Here is a 19,682-nt window from a genome sequence, read left to right as displayed (position 1 = left end):
GGCTGGAATGTCAGAGGATTTCTTTGATGGGTTTAGAAAATATCTGTGCCCTTTTCACATCCCTAGTCCATGCCCGTCTGCTTCTGTTTCCCTGATAACATATTGGGAAAATGAGTAAATGATTCTCTGATTGGTTCTAATTTACTTTTTCCTGTGTATGTAGATTCTTGGGAGAAACCTGGGAGTTTGGATGCCCAGAGAAGTGGCTTGATAACTTCCTGCTACCTATGGAAAATATCAGTTGAATACTTTGCAGTAGGAACTATTGAAAAGAAAACTCTATTAGACTTTAGGAAATCCTGGTTCTCGTTCCTTCTGTACAATGAGGGTCTTGCTCTAGCTCATTTTTAGTGCCTTGACTGGCCTTATTTGTTCATTCTTCTTGATGATACAGTATCATCTATTCTCTTTAGGTTTCTCATCTTTAAACTTTATGAAAGATAAACAGTGTAAGTTCCTTTCTTGTAAATTCACCATATCTTTTCTGATGGCATATGGTGGAAACTTCATTCTTTCTCTGTTATTTTCTCTGGCTTTAAATTCCATTCATAGACTGATATAATAATATCTGGTCTGATATTATTTACCTACATTTATCAGATCATAACAATAGAACTTAATACAAGGTAATGAGGAACTTTAGAAGATAGAACACTGTTCTGTAACAACAAAAAAAAAGTACAGGATTTGAAGACAAACACACTTGCATCTAAATCTTTCTCCACTGTTTACCAATTTTGCAACCTTAGGCTATATCAACTTCTCTGAGTCTCATCATGCTTAGCTGCACAATGATGTTAATAATATCAGCCTTGTAGAATTATTGTAATTTAGTCACATGTTTATAAAATATCTCATACAGTAGATATTCAAATAGTAGTTTAATTCTCACTTCCATTGTGTTTAAAAATTTTTATGTCTACTGATGGGCTCGCCAGTAACATCCTACCGTCAATCTAGAGAATTTTAAACACTAGAATATCTTATTTCATGTAGTTGGCTACAATGAGTGGTATGTTTTTCCTGTTTGAATAGTAGCTAAGGAAAGCATCAAAAAATGACCACAAAGTTGTCAGAGACAATCACAGAAAATAGACAGTAGAAGAGTATAAAACATGCTTTTAGAGTTGTTCATTTATTTGAATCATCCACATCCTGCGTGTAATACCTGTACCAGAAGGCAGTCAGCTTTGAGCTGCAAAACAGATCAATTTACTGAATACCTTCTACTTGTTTCCCCTAAAATTTACCAATGCCTTCAGTCCCAGAATTATTTTATTCCACAAGCATTATTTTATTTAATCTTTACACTAGTCTTGTGGGATAGATATTCTCTCTTTTTATAAATGAGGAAACTGAGGCTCAAAAAAGTGAAATGACTTACTCCTAGTCTCATACCATATAAGTATACGTACCTCAAGGCATCAAGGGCCATACAACAGCTCCACCCCCATCCCCCTCCTAGCAGGGTCTGTGCAGTTCACTCTGGGAACCCAGAGGTGGTCTCTGCCTTCAGTAAATTACAGTGTTACTGGACTAAGTGATAAGAACATAATAAGGAAATAGATGAAAACAGTAGCTAAAGTGTGTCTTGTGCCTGTTATATTTATAGCACTTTTCTAAGCATTTTTATCCATGTTAAACTCATCTAATCCCCACAACCACCCTATGAAGTAAGTCTCATCTTTTACAGATGACAAAACAGCCTCAGAGATGTTAAACAGCTTGCCTAAGGTTATTCAGCTAATAAGTGGAGAGACTAGGGTTTGAACCGTAGCATTTCAGATCCGCAGTATGAGTTTATCACCATTTCATTCTATTGCCTCTTCAAGTGTTTTCCTTGCAGGGTTTGAATAAACTAGTTTAGGGAAGAGACTTGTAAGCAACAGCTTCAGGAGAATCTGAGGCTGGGAACTGTGGGTGGTGGGTTCATCTTTTTCATTTGGAAAGTATTAGTTGAGTGTCTCCTACGTGATGGGCACTATGTTGGGCACTGGGGATGCCAAAATGAGCAAGACAGATGAGGGCCCTGGGTAGGTTTCTGGGAACTTAGACTCTAGTGGAGCGAGGGAGAAAATAGACAAGAGGCAAATATATGTACGGAGTGGTTTTGTTTTCTGGAAAAGGCTATGAAGGAAAAATGCACTTGAACAGAACTGGCATAGCTAGTGTGTTCTCTTGGGAGGTTTTGGTTGACAAGAATGATGAGATTTTCAGGAAGAGGGAGCAGCAGATTCACTGAGGGGAGGAAAGCACCTGTGAGATCAGCATAGGCAGGGCCGGTGGGGGACGAGCCAGGCAGAAGTGGCAGGAGGAGGGTTGGAGAAGTGACCAGGGGCCAGATCTGCATGGCCTTGAGGTCCTGGTCAGGAATTTGGATTTTATTCCAAGAGCAGTGGGAAATGGTTGATGGATTTTAAGCATGGGTGTGACATGATCTGTTTTATGACTTCAAAAAAAAATCCAGAATATGAAAACGAATATATGTATGTTCGTGTATGACTGAAGTGTTATACTGTACACCAGAAATTGCACAACACATTAAGCTAACTATATACTTCCATAAATGTATCTGTGTGTGTATACATAAATACATACATATATATATATATATATATGAAAAAAATTCTTTTGGCACATACTGGGTAGATAATAAATATTTGTATAGCAACAACAAAGTTTACTCTATAACGTTAAAGGGAAAACAATTCCAGGGCTGTGCAGTCTTATAAATGCATTTGTTTTAAGAAATTTCCAGTAGGGAAAAAAAGACTGGCTGTATATACAAAAAGCAACAATGAGACACTATGGATGGTTGGGATAGTTTGCTACTGTTAGAGCACAATGCTTATGCTTTTATTACTATCTTAGTAATTTCCCATTAAAGAATGATCTTGTTAGTCCCAGCTAACCTTTCTGGTTGACAATACTTCATTATTTAGCATGGGATTTTTTTTCTTCTTGGACTTGTTTTCCTAAAAAGTGCCATATGAGGGACTTCATGTGCAGGATGTCATCTAAGTCCCTTAGTGACACAGTATTATTATCCCCTCATGTTGATGAGGAAAACAAGACCTAGAGAGCTTAAATAGCTTCCCCAAAGCTATACAACAAGTGAGTGGTTGACCCAGGGTTCTCCCCAGGTCCAGCCTGCCTCCAGCCCCGTTGGCCCTCACTGCCTTTGCTCAAAGCGTGCTTGTTTTTGCCCACGTGTGGTTATAGGCTAGCAGCTCACACACTGAATCTGGTCCCCAGATGGGCTTTGTTGGACCCACCCTGTGCTAGGAAAAAAAAAAAGTTCTTTTTTTGAATTAGTTTCCAGTGTTTAAAAACTAAGAAATTTCACATAAAAATCCAGATTTTCCTGCTTCTCTAGAAAAAAATAACGAAAGGACTTGGCAGTCCTGGGTTCACATTCCCATGTGGCTAGAATCTGCCAGAGCTGAGTAGGGGCTGCGCCCTTGAAAAGGAGTGTCCTTCATTTCACAGCAGACCCCACCCAGCCTGCTTCACTCATTTCCTTTTCCAGCACTGCCCTTCTAGGCACTTGGATTTGAGACCCAGGCTGTGGAAATTTGCTCAAGGAATCCATCATTACTTTCCCTATACAAAATGCTTAGAGAAATGGAAAGACTTTCCAGATGGTGAATTTCTTGGTCAGTGGCTCTAAGGATACCATACCCATATTCTCTTACACCTCTGGGTCTGTGCTGAGGTCTTCCTTCTGCCTGGCAAACATATAATCATTTCTTTCTTCACTTGGGAAAGCTGATACTAGTTCTTCAAACTCCAGGAAGCCTTCCTTGACTTTCTCCATTGAGTGTTGATTAGAGTCCTGCCCTCTGTCCCCCGTGGCATCCTCTCCTTACCTCTACCCTGAAAATTATTAATTACTACACTGTATTTCACCTCATTTATCTCTGTATGCCTGGTGTCTAGGGCACTGCTTAGCATCTAACACTAGTCACTCAATAAATATTTTAATGGATGGAGGGATGGATGGATGAACGTACTAAATCATTTAGCATGCCGTTTTTTATTGCTGGGTGTGTCTGTCCGATAGTTCCAAAGTAAAGATCCACTGCCCATTGAGCACAAGTGTATTTTCTCTTCCCTGTTGTGGAAAAGGAAGTTTGGAACATTACTTCTCCTTTCCACCCCAGAGCCACCCATTGGCTGCAGTCTGTTACCTTGAGTCACAACTTACTTTGTGAGTGAAGTGAAGTAACGCCTCCCCTGCTTCTTTGGACGTGGAGGTGACTAACCCCTTTAAGATGCTCGCTTCCCTCGCCCCCTGCAACAAAATCCAAGATGCATCAACTGAATCAAGCAAGCTCTCTTTAGAATATTTATACCAGGGCTCTGTTACTTTCGTACCAGATTCCCAGCCTTTGAGCACCGCGGACAGGATCGTCAGCTGTTGTTAGGGCATCTGTTGTGGATTTTCTCTCCAGGGTGGTCTTCCCATAAACTGGGCTCATAACTAAGTATATGGAGTGTCGAGGCTGATGGGCTGCCTTCATGACCTGCACAGTGAATCCCTCTCATCCTGCATTTGCGTATTTGATTGATGCCATATAGGTGCTGTATTCTTTTACTTTTGTAGTCCAACAAAATCATTTTAAAAAACAGACCAAAAATCTTAAAAAAGGGACTTAGCGTGATCCCTAATAACATTTAATAAATGTCAACTATTATTATAGTGCTATATTTTGCATTTTACTTTATGGCTTATAGCAGACTTGTATATATGTTTTCTTTATTTGATTGATGATGACATGGATTTGCAAGTTAAATATTACTATTTGCTACATTTTATGGGCTTTAAAGCTTCAAAGAGATGCAGTGAGTTGTCCACAGGTATCAGGATTGGGTCTTCATGGAGGTCCTTTTGGCTTTAAATCCTGTCTTTTGTTTTTTCTTCCTGCTGCACCGTGTTCCTTCCTCATTTAGGTTGGTGGATTCTTGGCTCCGTAAGAACAGGGACCAAATCTCTCTCTCCATACTTGGATGTTGTACACCCTGACCCAAACACAATTCTTGGTGTTGAAAACATTTAAGAAATATTTGCTAAATGAATTCTTGTTTCCTGGTCAGAGCCAGACTTAGGGCTGTAGTAGCAGAGCCCACGCGCCCAGCTTCATGCTGCCAACCATCCTGACCACTGTGTAGGGATGTCATCTACTCTAGGCATTTTCAGTGTAACCAGACAGGTGAGAGAAAGATTACTAAGTTTGGCTGGCTTTATCCCTACATGGTATTATTCAATATAAAACAGAAATTGAACAAAGTTATTTTTATCACAGTGATTAAAATGGAGGTTACACCTATTGGAGGAAGATACTGTCTTTAGAAAAGACAGTAAAAAAGGCAATGTGTTTAATGTGTGTTATGATATAAGAACTCATTAGCACAGTCGACTTTGTTGAGGTCAACTGTCAGCTTGGAAATCTGGAGCCCTGGCTATGTAGATGTTAATTGGGAAAAGGGAGGAGACAGGCCAGAAGTCAGAAAAGATGCAAGTCAGGGCCCTCTTCTGGAGGGGTAAATAAATCTCATTTCTCTGAACATGTGGGTTGGTTTTACTTTTTGCTTGTTTGTTTGTTCAGTGGTCTCGAAAATGAGAAGAACTGTTCTGATATTGTAAGGATATATTCATTTAATCAGTGAAACATTCCTTTAGTAACTATTATGAGGGAGGCACTGTGTCTGGTGATGGGAATGCAAGGTGGAAGCTAAGAGCATCCTTTATCTCAAGGAGCTCCCAAGTCTAAGACCCCATGTAAGAGATTGTGAAAGCCATTTCCCCCCAACATTTTATTATCAAAATTTTCAAACATAAAGAAAAGTTGAAAGAATTTTACAATGAACACTTAGTACCATGACTTGGATTCTGCCATTAAGATTTTACTGTACTTGGTTTATCATGAATATATCCATCTGTCTTTCTATCCATCCATCAATCCACCGTAAGTTTTTGAAGTAAGTTGAGACATTATTATACTTGTGAAAGCAGTTTGAAATATTAAAGACACATACTAAATTTCTTTTCTGAGACACTTACTAAATTCTATTTAAGATATTGACTCTATTTGATTGCTGTCTACATACATCATTACAATCTACTAAATGTCAATCACATGCTTTTAGGCCAGCCATCTCATTTAATTTATACGAAAATCCTATGAGGTAGGTGTTATTACTTACTTTGCAGATAGAGAAGATGAAGATGGATTGAGTTAGTTGGATTACACCTACTGACTCTGTTACTAATGGTAATGCTGGGATGGAAAAACCTGGGTTTTCTAACTCTAAGAAATGAATTTAAGAAGGAGCTGTAAAGGCTAACTGGTCAACTCCAGTCTTTATCAGGCAAAGTCCACCTGTCTACCTTATAGATGAGACAGCTAGGTAAAGAGAGCTAGTTCTCTTAGCTTACGTTTCAAATCCCAGATAACACATTTGTCTACTTAAATCTTTAAGATAAATATGATCTCTAGAGTAAAATGTTATCCTAAGTTAGACCCACGATTAAAGAGTCAGGCTCGAGAATGGGTGAGATCTAAGATTTCCTCCACTACACAGATTCCAACCCAGTCCTCTTTTATCTGTGCTCTAGCACGTTAGAGTTACTTCTTAAAGAGCTGGCCTCTTCCTTCTTTTGGCATTCACTTGAAATGTTTGTAGTTTAAAAAAAATGAATAAATGACTCAACTAGTTCCTTACCTTTTCTGAACCCGGAGGTCCTGGAAGTCCCTTCTGCAGCTAAGACCCCACTGGAGGCTGGTCTCCATGCATGAAGCTGTGTCCTCTCTGCTGGTTGAATAATAAGTGAGTCAGGGACCCCCATAAAAGCCCACGTCTCTCTGAATCCTTCCTGTATAGAAAGGCTATGGGTTGGGTAAAACTTGTGAGCAATCTCAGTAATAAAAGAAGATCTGATCTCAGCTCTACAGCCTCATCAGTACTCCTACCCACACCCTCTCAAAAAGCTGTGTTAATCTGATTTCCAGGCTTTGTCATCTCAACAATCAGTGTCTTCTTGCTCAAAGATACAAGACTAGAGAGTGTTCAAAGGGAATTAGAATTAGAAGCTGCCTGAATAAGTGGCTGTGCCCTCTCTGGCTTTTGTCTTCCACGAGGGCTTCACTAAAGGGTATAAGCTGTGGCACAAATAGCTGTTTTTCCCAGTAATGCTACAGGTGTTAGTTGTTGGAACTTGCCCAAGGAGGGCAAAGCAAGCTATTAAGACATAAGGTTTTTTTAACCAATTAATTATTCATAGTATTATTAATAATAATAATGATTTCATCTTCTCTAAGATTATTTGTATTATTCAGCACCAGTGAGTGAAAACTGTTGGTCATGGATAAGCACCAGTCCAGGGTCTAGCATTTGGGAACAACTGTTCTCCATGACCCCTGAAGCTCTCCTCTAATGCATTCTGTGAGCCTGAGATAGACGGGGAGAGAATTGGGACTAGAATGAAGCCTGCTGCAGTTGTCTTGGCTTGAGGCCGTGTGGTCTGGCTCTGGCCGGGGGTCAGAGACCAGCCTACAGACCTGAGAAAGAGAGTGAATCACTGTGCAAGTATTTATCAAGTACCTCCCATGTCCCGGACTGCAGCAACCACATAACCGTAGTGGAGTATTGGGTTTGGAGTTCAAGTGGCCAGGGTTTCTGGCTGTTCACTTACTCTCTGCATAATCTTGGGTGATTCATTTCACTTATGGGCCTGAGTTTCCTGTCTATGAGATGGTATCAATGGCAGTATTTTGTAACAGAAGGTATTTGGTAAGTTGTAAAGTGCTAGTGGGAGTGATGTATTTTCAGATGATGATTAGGGCAGAAGAAGTTGACTTGGGGGAAAAAGGTTAGTGAGGTTTATTTTCCCCCCAGATTTATGTACTTATTTCTTGATGCAGTTAAGAAAGCTAAGAGTGAAGGGAAAAATCCACGTTGTTTAGGGGTAGGCACTTTTTTTGAACTGTCCTTAATCTTTATGGATAACTTGGGGAGTGGGTTGTGGTATTCCTGTTGGAGCCAGTGTGGACAGGCTGAGAGAGGTGTACCTCCTGTAGCTAGTGAGGGTAGAACTGGGCATCTGAGTCAAATCTAACTCAAGCCTGTGTCCTCTCCACAACAGCTCACAGGCCAAGGGTTGAGGAGAGTGGAGGAGTCAGGGGAAGAGTAGATCCATCCTCAGATGCCCCAGGCAGCTGTGTCCAGAGCAGTTTCACTTGCACTATTATTAGTTGCTTATAGGGTACTGTCTTCAGCAACCGACATTCTCAGGATGATGGCTGTAAGAGTGGGTATACGTTTCAGAAGAGGTCTAAAATTACCAGTGTGGTGTTCATAAGTCTCTGCCAGAATTGACCTTGGACATTCATGCCTTCAGCAAATATTTATTGAAAATTTATTTTATTCTAAATCCTTTGTTAAATACTGGGAAGAAACAGAACAGAGTCCCTGTCCTTAAGCTGCTAATGTTCAAGAAGAGGGGAAGAAGTAAAGTCACAGTGCTCTATCAGTAGGATGGGTGTTCAGGTCCCTCTGGAAATGTACCCTGGTTAGGGAAGAGGGTCAGGAGGAGGTGGCCTGGAGACTGGGGGCTGACAGAGGTCAGCATTCGGTGGGGTGGGCTTGCAAGGCAGGCAAGGTGGATGGACTGGCATGGGGAGAGGTCTGAGGAAGGGGGACCTCTGGGGGCTGCAGATAGAACGTGGTGAGAACTCAGAATGTGAGAAGGCAGTTCAGTGAGTCAGTCAAAATGCACCTTTTGAGTCCCTTTTGTATTCAGTGCTGTTTATTATGGGAATTGCCTTTTTGGACATCATGGGATAGAGCCCCAGCCCCAATCAGAAAAGAACCAGAAGATTTGTCACGTCTGTTCTTCCTGTCCCATCTCAAGGGTTTGGACCTGAGGACTCAGTGGCAATGCGCTTGGCATGCCCCTGTGGCTGCAGTGTCCTCCCTGGGCCCAAGGAGAAGCTCTCCTCATTTCAGTCATATCAGGACCAGGCTAGGCAGACGGTGTCCCGGAGCACAAGGCAGGGAGGTAACCCCTCTGGTCCAGGAGGGTGGGACTGAACATCGGGCGGGGGCTCCTCCACCTCTCCTTTGGTGGGCGTGTGACTCAGCGGCGGTGACATCAGCCATGACTTCATTCCCCCAGAGGAGAGACAGGGTGCAGACCATGAGCGGGGCTCTGGCTCCTGCCCTTCCCTCTCCACGTTTTGTCTCATCGGGGACATTGTCGTGGTCCTGCTGTTGTTTTCCATACATCCTTTTCATCTTGCTGTTTTTCTGTCTTTCTCATTTTATTCACTTCTCGTGTTTAACCTGTTCTTTCTCTTCACCCCGTCTCTGTTCATCTTTTGCTTTTGTCTTTTTCTTCTCCTCCCTCCTCCTCTTCTCCCTAATCTTTTTTTGTTTCATCTCCTTCCCCTTTTGCTTGCCTTCTCTTTTGCCTCCAATTTCCTTCCTTTTTTCCTTTTCCTCTGCTCTTTCTCCTTCTTCTGTATCAGAAATGTATATGGAAACTTCCTCCTGCCTCTTCTCCCCTCCAGATTTCCCACCATGTTGTTGCTGTCCTCACCCTTCTAAAACTGGATTTACAAATCACCCCCTGCCCAGTACTGATGGTGGCCCCCATTCTTTTGTGACCTGAGCATCTAATATGAATTCAGATTTACCTCTGAACTCCCCTTCAGCACACATCTCTCTGAGTGACCTTCCCAGGGTTCCTTTTCCATGGTCATGGATGCAGTTGCTGCTTCTTCCTGTGCTTTTGCTCAGCCAGTTTCTCCAGCTAGACTGCTCTCCCTCTTATCTTCCTTAGTCATTGCCTTCCCTCCACACCAAGGCCAGACACTCCCTCCCACGTAATACCTTTCCTCCACTGCCTGCCCACAGCAGTACCTTTCTTTCATGACCATGCAGCATCCTTAGTTTATAAATCAGGTATTTTCAAACTCAAATTATTCTATGCTATTTGTACATCCCTGCTGAGTGTTTTCTATGCAGACTCTTTGCTCCACCTACCCAATAAGCAACCTGAGAATTAGGACCAGTATATTCATCCATGGACACCTTCATACATAGCACACACCTGGCCATCAAGCAGGACTAATGGACAAAGTATTGCATGGTCAATAAAACCACATTTAAGAAATACTTATTTCATGTTAACTGTAGGGATACAGATGAGTTAGTTATGGTCCCTCCTTCAAAGGACCTAAGAGTCTAGTAGGAGAGAGGGATAGGCCCCACAGAATTTGGGAAGAGTAAGGACTGTGGGGGAAATTAATGTTTATTGGGGATTTTCCAGGATGAGCATAGTAACGTGTATAACCTCCTCAAATTGAATCCTGCTAACAGTACTATGAGTTAGACATTGCTGTGAATGAACAAAGGGAGAGATGTAGATATTAGGTGACTGTTGGCCAGAAATAATACAACTACCAAGTGGGAGAACCAAGGTTTGCACTAAGGTGTGTCAGTCTCCAAAGCCCCTGCTCCTTCCTGAAGATGCAAACATGGTGGAACTGACATGCTAACTAATAATATGAACAATCATTTAAGAAGTGCTTACTCTGACTCAGCTATTCTGAACCCTTCACAGACACTGGCTCATTTGTTCTCTCAACTGCTGTGGCAAAGGTAGTATTATTGTGCTCTGTACTTATCATACGACAGGGAATTTGAAGTGAAGAGCAGTTGAGTGGCTTTCCCAAGGCCACACAGCTAAGAAGTATTAGAGCCAGGAGAAGCATTTTTGCAATTTGGCTCTGGAGAAGATGCAGCAGAGTGTACAGAGGCCCCTTAGAGTGGAGTGGCATATTGCATTACTAGACCTGCCACTGCATCAGTCAGTATGAGGGATGGGGGACTGGGTGGGGGTGATGCTGAAAGCTGAAGGTAAAATTTGGGTTGAAAGAAATTTAGGGAAGAAAGACGAGGGTTATCCTTATGATTTAGCCTGGACCTGACACCAGGTTGTCCTCAGATGTCTGAGAACACTCGACATTGGATGGAGTACCTTTCCCCCCTCAGCCCTCTCTCCATTGTGCTTGGCAGCCATTCAGTGTGGTGCTGCACTGACCCAGGAGTCCCAGCCAGGAAGTGAATGAATCCATTTTGCAATTAAAATGAAACTTCTCCAAAAGACCTGCTCACCCCCAGAAGACTAATTTATCTTCCTGGCAGTCTGGCTTGGCTAGAACCTATCTCTGCCCCTAAGACAGACGGTAAAAAGCCATTAACTTGAATGAGAAAAGAGAAAACTGGGACAGTTCTTATCCACAGCCTCATTCATTTATCCATTCATTCCTTATTTCCATTTCCACAAACTCCTATTTAGCGTGCACGTCCCTGCTCATTCATTTATTTGTTCATTCATTAAGCTAATGTTATTCATCATCTATAGATCACATACAATGCTAGGTCCTAGGAACAGAGAGATTGGAAAAAACCCGAAAAACAAAAACCACAATCCCTGCCTCTTAGAGCTTCTGGGCTGGTGAGGGAGACAGACACGTGAACAGATGATGAGATATTCGCTGAATATCAGTGGGGCATAGCACAGGAGCACCATACTCAGCTTGAGGGAATCAGAGACAGTTTCGTAGAGTGGGTAACACTTGAATGCTAAATGATGAGCACATGTTGGCCAGGTGAGAGAGGGAGGGCATCCAGGGAAGGAACACTATGAATGAAGATGTTAACGGTGAGAAAAAGGACGATGTCTGTGGATGGTTCTAGTGTAGTGTCTCAGAGCGATCAGGGATAGAGCTGGAGAGCAAGACATGATTTGTACTAAGTGGTTCACACATGCCATATAAATGAATTTTATCTTTAACTCCCAAGGTAGTAGAAAACTTTAAAGGGGTCAAAGGGTACTAGATTGCCAGCTCCCTGGTGGTGGGTACTGTGTCTGTTGGGTGCTCTCATTTTCCTAGCACTGAGCATGGTGCCTGACATGTAGGGGATACCAAATAAATAATGGATGAATGAATGCTTTATATAGTCAAATACATATTTCACATAGGCCAAGGCAATATTTTCTAGTTGGCTGTGTAGAGGGTGGGAATTGAAGGGGTTAAGATTTGAAAATTAAAAGCTGTATCAGTTAGGGTGATGTGATAACAAACCATTGCAACCCCAAATGGAGCCCCCAAACAACTATTTATTTACCTTATGATGATGCAGGTTGCTAATTTGGGATGGGCTAAGCTGAATGGATTTTCTGGTCCCTGCTGATTCCTCCAGGAGTCTACAGAGGGCTGCCATCTTTACTTTGCTCAGCTCTCTTCAAGTGGTTCGTCTTCACCCAACGTGTCCCCTCATCTTATAGCAGGTCAGCCAGAGCTGCCTCATGTGGCAGCTCAACCTTCCATGAAGACCAAAGCAAGGTCTTTGAGACCTCAGTTCAGAAGTAACACAGTGGTGCTTCTGCCTCATTGCATTGGTCAAAACTGGTCCTAAGCCCAGCCCCAATTCAAGTGGTGGAGAAACAGATCAACCTCTTGATGGGAAGAGCTACAGAGCCATATTGCAAAGGGCATTAATACAGGGAGGGGGAGAATTGTGGCCACTTTGATGGTATACCATAGATGTGATAGTGTGATAGCAATAATCCAGGTGATAGAATATGACGGACTGAAAATAGGATATGCAAGATGTGGTGTGATGTTTAATTTTTTATGTCAACTTGAGTGGGCCACAGGGTGACATTTGATCAAACATTATTCTGAGTGTGTCTGTGAGGGTGTTTCTGAGTGAGATTAATATTTGAATTGGTGAACTGAGGAAAGCAGATTCTCCCCTCTAATGTTGGTGGGCCCCATGTAATCAGTTGAAGACCTGAATAGAATAAAAAGGCTGAGAAAGAGGGAACTTCTCCTACCTGACTGCCTTGAGCTGGGACTTCAGTCTTTTCCTGCCTTTGATGGAAACATTGGCTCTTCATGAGTCTTGAGCTTGTTGGTCTTCAGACTAGAAATTATACCATTTGTTCTCCTGGTATTCAGGCCTTTAGACTCAGACTGAAACTCCTGGGTCTCAACTTACCAACTGAAAATTTTGGGACTCAGCTTCCATAATCATGTGAGCCTATCCTTATAATAAACACATATATTTATTATATATATCTGTGTATATACATTTGTGTATAAAGAGATTTCATGTATATTGGTTCTATTTCTTTGGAGAACACTGACTAATAAGGGGTGGGGGTGAAGAGGTGGAAACTTCTTCATGGATTGTGAGTTTATACTAGAAGGATGATTGGATGTAAGGAATGAGAGAGGAGAAGGAGAAGATGACTCCTTAGGTAACTGGATCACCTGACATCTAGAAATCCAAGGAGGAGGAAGACATTTGGGGAAAATATCAGATTCTGTTATGGATGTGTTGAGTAGGAGGTACAGTGGGAAATCCAGGAGATGTGTCTCTGGGAAGTTTGGAGTTTGAAATCTGTCATGTTATTAGACTTTTAGTTGGTTGGAACCATGGGAATAACTGAGAGTGTCCAGGGAGCACATGAACAGTTGTGAAGGGCATTTGAATGAGGCAAGAACATGTACATTTAAAGGGAAACTAAGGACACAGAGGTCAAGAAGGAGATAGAAAAGCCATGAGAATGGTAGGAAGGGGCTCAGGAGAATGAGGTGGTTAAGGGAGACATCCTTACCTCTCTGTTTGTCCAAATCTACTTTATTTCATGTCTGATCCAAGACATTACCCACTCCAAAGCCTCCTTTTCGTATTAGGATCTTTCCTTCCATACACAGGACCACCCACTAGGAACCATGTTATCTCGGTCACTGTGGCATCCTTCCCCTTTCCTCTGCCTGCATTTTACTGTGCTTTAGAGAGGTGGACACCTGAACTAGGACTGGGCTGGGCTTTAGATCTGCATTTCAGTCTGTCTGTCTGCTTCTCTGTTGTGTAACCTTGGGACAGTTGTGATCCCTTCCTGGGTTTTACTTTCTTAACCTGCAAGGTGAGGTTTATAATTTCTTGCCTTCCCTGCCTTAAAGAATGAAACAGATCAGATGAGATCATACATGTCAAAGTGCTTTGAAACACATGAAGCTCTGCAGCAGTAATTAGAGTGAAACCCACTGACTTATCAGGCACTCCACAGTATTTCATTTAACCCTCACAATGTCCTTTGAGGTGGATGCTAGTCATGTGGCCTTGAGGAAACTGGGGCTTAGAGAAATTAATTTGCCTAACGCTACACAGCTGGGAAATGGCGAGGACTGTAATCAAACTCAGGTCTGCCTGACTCCACAGTTCTTAGAGCCCACATACCAAAGCCTTGTTTTCCTAATGCATGTGGTGGTATCACATTCCTGGGCAAAGCCTACTCTGCAGGATATGATCAGTTTTCATGCAAATGATAACATTTTTATGGTTGGGAAATCAGCTCTAGGGTGGATTATAGATTTACCTTTCTGTGCAACAGCGCTTTAGGGGAGATGCAAGGGAGGGTGCTTAGCTGTATTTGGTTCTTGAAAATTCAATGATTTAAATTATATGATGGAATATTTCATTTTACAAATAAATTCTCTGAAGGTAGTTAAACAAAACCTTCTCTAATGAGGGTGATCTATCTTGTCATTTCAGAGTTTTTTTCATTGAGTGTCATTCTCAGCTGTGGCATAAATATTTCTTCTACTTGCCCTTTAGGTTTCAGCTCAGATCTATCCCCCGTGAAGTCTTTTTTGGGGCCCACCTGGGGCCCTAAAGCACTTTCCTTCTCCCAAACCCTGTCTGTGATTACTCATTAGAAGCAGATATATGGCCACACTCACAATCTTATGAGAAAGTTATGAGGCTGACTCACCAAACCTTGGTATCAGACTCATTACCTTATTGTCATACATCATTTTATTCATTACCATTTCCTTTGCAGACATCTTTCTCCAGCTTCATTGGAACTTTACTTGGAGAGGATCTGACTTCATATTTCTTTATACTTACTGAAACTTTTTGCATTTTTTTTTCTCGAGTTAGCTGGCTTTTGCCCTCCAGGAGTTTGTCATTCTGAGATGGACCTAGGCATGTGAACATATACTTAGGACACAGCGAGGGATGGAGGGATTCACTGAAAAGGTTACATTTGAGCTGCATTTGAATCAAAGGGAGAGGTTTGGTCGTGAGAGAAGATGGGAAAGTCAATTCAAGTAGCGGCATCTGCCTCAATGGAAGCAGGAGAATATGAAATTGTATAGTGAGTTTGGAGAAAGGAAATAAATGAGGTGAGATCAGGTGGAGAGTGGCTAGGAGAGGGGTGATGGGCATTGAGCCCAGAAGGACTCATAAAAATAATGGCCAAGTTGGAGCCAGGTTGTTAAGTGTCCTGAGAGCCATGCCAAGGAGATAAAATGTGATTCTAGGCCACGAGGAACTGTTGAGCCATTTTAAACAAAGAAATGTCATGGTAAGTTTTAAGTATTTAGAAAGATGCCTCTAGTAACACAAATCTTTCAGTGTGTCTATCTTTCTGACTTGAACTATCTCCAGTGTTTCGTCTTTTTCTCTGTGGATGGGAGTTTGAAGCACAAAATTGTTTCATTCATTCTGGGAAGTTTCTGGTTGGGGATTATGACCCAGTCCGTGTTTTCAGCATCATTTTTCTTTTAAGAATGGCATTGAGGACTAAGTTTCTTCCTGAAACATCTTTCCTCTCTGGGCTATCAGCCTGTGCCCTAATTTGGAGTCTTGAAAGTAGCGTGAGGATAAGGTTTTGCTTTTTTCTGGGTAGTGGAGCTGGAAAACAACATCATGGCTCTGTGGGATGTTCCAGCAGGATCATTTACTGGGAGAGGAATTAAGGAACTGTGTTCCTCCCTTTCATTCACTGCACACAGCAGGGAGCCCAGATAGAATCCCTTCACAAGTCATAACAAAATACTTAGATGATCCTTTGTTAACTGATCATCCCTACTTTCTCATGCTGCTCCAAGACCCTGGCGTCTCCTGACATACATTGCAGTATATGCTTCATTTCCTCTCCGCCAAGTTCCCTCAGTGTCCAGAAGCTAGCAGAGACCTCACTGCCTACCTGGACTTGGCAGTGAGGAGAGGGAGAAAGCTACATCTCTCTGCCCTAGGCTGGTGGGGTGGCTGCCACCTGGCTTTGAGTCTTGGATACACTGCTCTACCTTTCCCCTGTCTGCCGAGACCACAGCTGTGTGTGTTTAGGGTAGTAGCCTCCTCCCAAGACATGCTGTGGTTTTGTGAAGTAATAGATGATTAAAAAAACAAAAGAGTTCTTCTCCGGTTGCTTTCAAGCCTGAGGGATTGCTTAGCTCAAAGGATTGTTATTGGAATGCAGAAGCCTTAATTGCCAAGTCACACACCCCAAATCATTGCTGATTTCTTTTTTTTTTCCTTGAAAAAAACTAGTTTTGGGTACTTGCTTGGTGACTGGAAGACAGACTTAGCTCATTCAACACAGAGAGCTCCTAGTTTGAACTAGGTCCAGCTCTCACCTAAGGAGGTGCGCTCAAGGTCGCATATGTGTTGGGGACCCGCTCTGTTTCCCTCTAACCTGTGCACTGTTTGTGCATGGCAGTTGTTATTAGGGACGGAGAAATTAAGTGACTTGCCAGGATTGAAAGTGAAATCTCTGCAATTTTAAAAAACATGTTAAAAAAAAAGTGCTTGGGGGAGGCTTTTCTTTGTTTTGTTTTTATTTTTTTTTCCTCTAAAGATTGATAACGGCTTCCATCATGATGCTTCCAAAAGGCCAAAACCCACAGCTCTGAGAGACCCAGGAGCCTCAGGGTGGTGTCTGTGGCCTAGTGGAAGGAAGGGACACCCACTTTAGAGCTGGAGGCCCCTCGTAACTTTGACCTAAAGCCTTGTAATCCGAACCTCAGTTTCTGCATTCTTCATGTGCGACTATTGTGTATTGACTATACCTCTGAACCACCCTGAGAATCCAAGGAGACAAGGCATGTGGGTTACGACTAAGCTGTGGAGGAATCTAAGGGGATAGTCACTGTGTCTTGATGCAGGCCCAGTGGTTCTAAGGATAGTATTAATTCAGTAAGATTGAGGCCCTTGGCTGGGCTGTACTGGCTGGGGAGGGGGAGGGATGGAGAGATTTTCCCACAGAATTGGATTAAAAATCCACCTATGGGGGCTAGGATGCCCTTGGCCAGTCTGGTGTTTGATGACTAAGCACTTGTGAAGCACGTAGCCCAGCGGAAGAACAGCTTGGGAACCTCGTAGGTAGTGTCAGCATCTCCAAGTAAGGGATCAGGCTTTTGGAGACATCTGTCATCCAGGCAAAGTCTCTCCCCCTTCCCTTTGCTGGCTCAGCTCCAGATTTGCTTTGGTAGAGAAGGCAGGGAATACATACTGCTGTCTTCTCCCCTGAGACCGCGTGCATTCCTAAGGCCACTTCACACTTCTGTCCTGCTTTCTCATCCTATAGAGAGGTGGAGCCAGGGTCTCTGGCTTTGCTTAGGGAAGCTAGCCTTGTCTTCAGAAAAGATGGTGCTGCTTGTCTGCCTTGCGCCTCCTGCCCCCAGCGTGTCTCTTTCTGAAGTTCTCTTGGAAACATTCTGCCTGGGTTCCATTGTCCACAGTGGCTGTCTGCATGGCTGCAGGCTGAAAGCTCTCATTCTGCAAAGTCTCCAATGACCATATACAAGATCTAACTGAAGCAGTTGTTTTCTGAGTCGAGGAAGACTGCTTGGCTCTGGCTAGAAGCACTGATGGTTGCTGCAGTGATTTTCTGGTTTATTTCTGATTGGCCTTGGATTTCTGGAGTCTTTAGAAGGAGGCTGCCTTTTCTCCCTGAGAACTGATCACCAAAACCACAAAGCACATGGGAAGAGATTTGGAGGACTAACCAGAAGACATATTAGTTGTTTGACTCATAATTTCAAAGGCTAGCTTTTTCTTTTTTTAAGACAAAGTTATTCAGTTTATTTATAAGAAAACAAAACATGAATCTGTCTTATTTAAGAAAATGTGATATTTGAGGATTACCTAAATTGTTAATTTTTCAGGTGGTAATATTCATTGACTTTATTTTTAAATTACACTTTTTATTTTGAGATAATTATAGATTAACATGCAGTTATAAAAATAATACAGAGAGATCATTACCTAATTTCCTGTAACATATTACAAAACTGTAATACAGTATCACAACTATGATACTAACATTGACAATATTGACATTCATACAGTCAAGATACAGAACATTTCCATGAATATAACTTAAATTCAAATAAAATCTCTAGCTTAGTTAATAACATTGTACCAATTACCATCATATTGAGGATGAAGGCTTCAACATGTGAATTTGGTGGGGGCACAAACATTCGTTCCTAGAAAGGCTACCATTTTCTAATTGTGACCTACTAGTGTATAAAAATGCTGCTAGTTCAGAGCTGTGTTCGGCATATTTAGTCACTTTTAAGTGTCGCTTTGTGTCACATCAGGATGTTTGGGTGTTCAAAGGAAACTTTAGCCCTTTCTAAATGTAAGCTTTAACCCAAATTTAAAACAAATAACCAGCAACAATAACAGAAAATGGGCTTAACACTGCCTTTTACATCTGAACCCTTTTGATGTTACTGTTGTGTTAGTAGGACTGTGTTCCTGGGTTAATACTCAGTTTCTCTGCTGTGCAGAGATGTCTGTATTCATAGAGTGGTGGTAGGGAAGGAGAAAATGGGAAGAACTCTTAGAATTTGAGGGCAAAGGGACATAAACTCCAGTTCTATTTCTGTTAAATAGATGTCACAACACGCAGGACTTTTGTATCGTTCTGAGGAGATGATAACGCACTTGGAAACCCTTTATAAACCCTGACTCGCCCCTCTCATGAGAGAGAGCAGAAGGTGAAACTGAGCAGTCTGTCTAGTTTTCAGCATATATTTATTGAGTGCCTGCTGTGCATCACCCTCTAGCAGAGACTGGAATATGGCTGTTTTGGGCTTTTACCGCGTGGTCATTAGGTTCCCAAAGACACTCTTGTGCTTATGATACGTTCCTTTATGTTGTAAACTCTTAGGGAGGGAATAATTCAAATCAGGACACGTAGAGTTGCTTGGATGGTAGGAAACCTTTCTTGCTGCTGCTTCTGTCTGCATTGCTCTTCTCTTTGTGAAGTTCTGCTTCTCCAGATACTTGGCAAAAAAATTGCCACTCCACCATTTCCAGGTTGATCTCACCTTCAGTTCCATTCATAGGCAGAAGTTAAATGACTCCATTTGGATCCTGACTCTAAATTCCTGGGAGAAGGAATCATCATAGCTCATTTAGGTCACACGTCCACCCTTGGTCCAGTTAAGTGTGTAAGGGGACCAGAGTCATATAATTTCTACCTCACAGCTAAGGGTCCAGTCCTGTGTAGGTGAGGAGGGGAGATGGTCTGAGATATTATGGTACATGAAAATGACAAGGCCCTTGACTTCATAGAGCTTACAGTCTAGCAGGAGAGAAAGCCATTCTCCAGATACTTGGGGGTGATCTGGGTTGTGTGACAGCGAGACCTCAGCTGGGTAGAACCTGGAAGACCTCAGGGGCAGGTGGATGGGGTTAACCAAAGAGGGCAGGGAAAATAGACCCTGGGAGGGAACAGGGTGGTGAGTGAGGAAGGAGTCTTCCAGACAGAGGCAGCAGAGGAAAGAAAAAGCCCAGTG

At 42.4% G+C, this 19,682-nt stretch overlaps 1 protein-coding gene across 6 annotated transcripts in view; it reads left to right on the top strand.

The window, feature by feature from the left end:
* Positions 1–19,682, top strand: part of FGGY (FGGY carbohydrate kinase domain containing) — a 389,130-nt gene that overhangs the window by 43,104 nt on the left and 326,344 nt on the right. The gene's annotated exons all lie outside the window — the stretch shown is intronic.

This window comes from Camelus bactrianus, chromosome 13 (assembly GCF_048773025.1).
Source record: "Camelus bactrianus isolate YW-2024 breed Bactrian camel chromosome 13, ASM4877302v1, whole genome shotgun sequence".
Lineage (NCBI taxonomy): Eukaryota > Metazoa > Chordata > Mammalia > Artiodactyla > Camelidae > Camelus > Camelus bactrianus.
The sequence above is the reverse complement of the archived record's forward strand: the minus strand, read 5'-3'. Positions and strand labels throughout refer to the sequence as shown.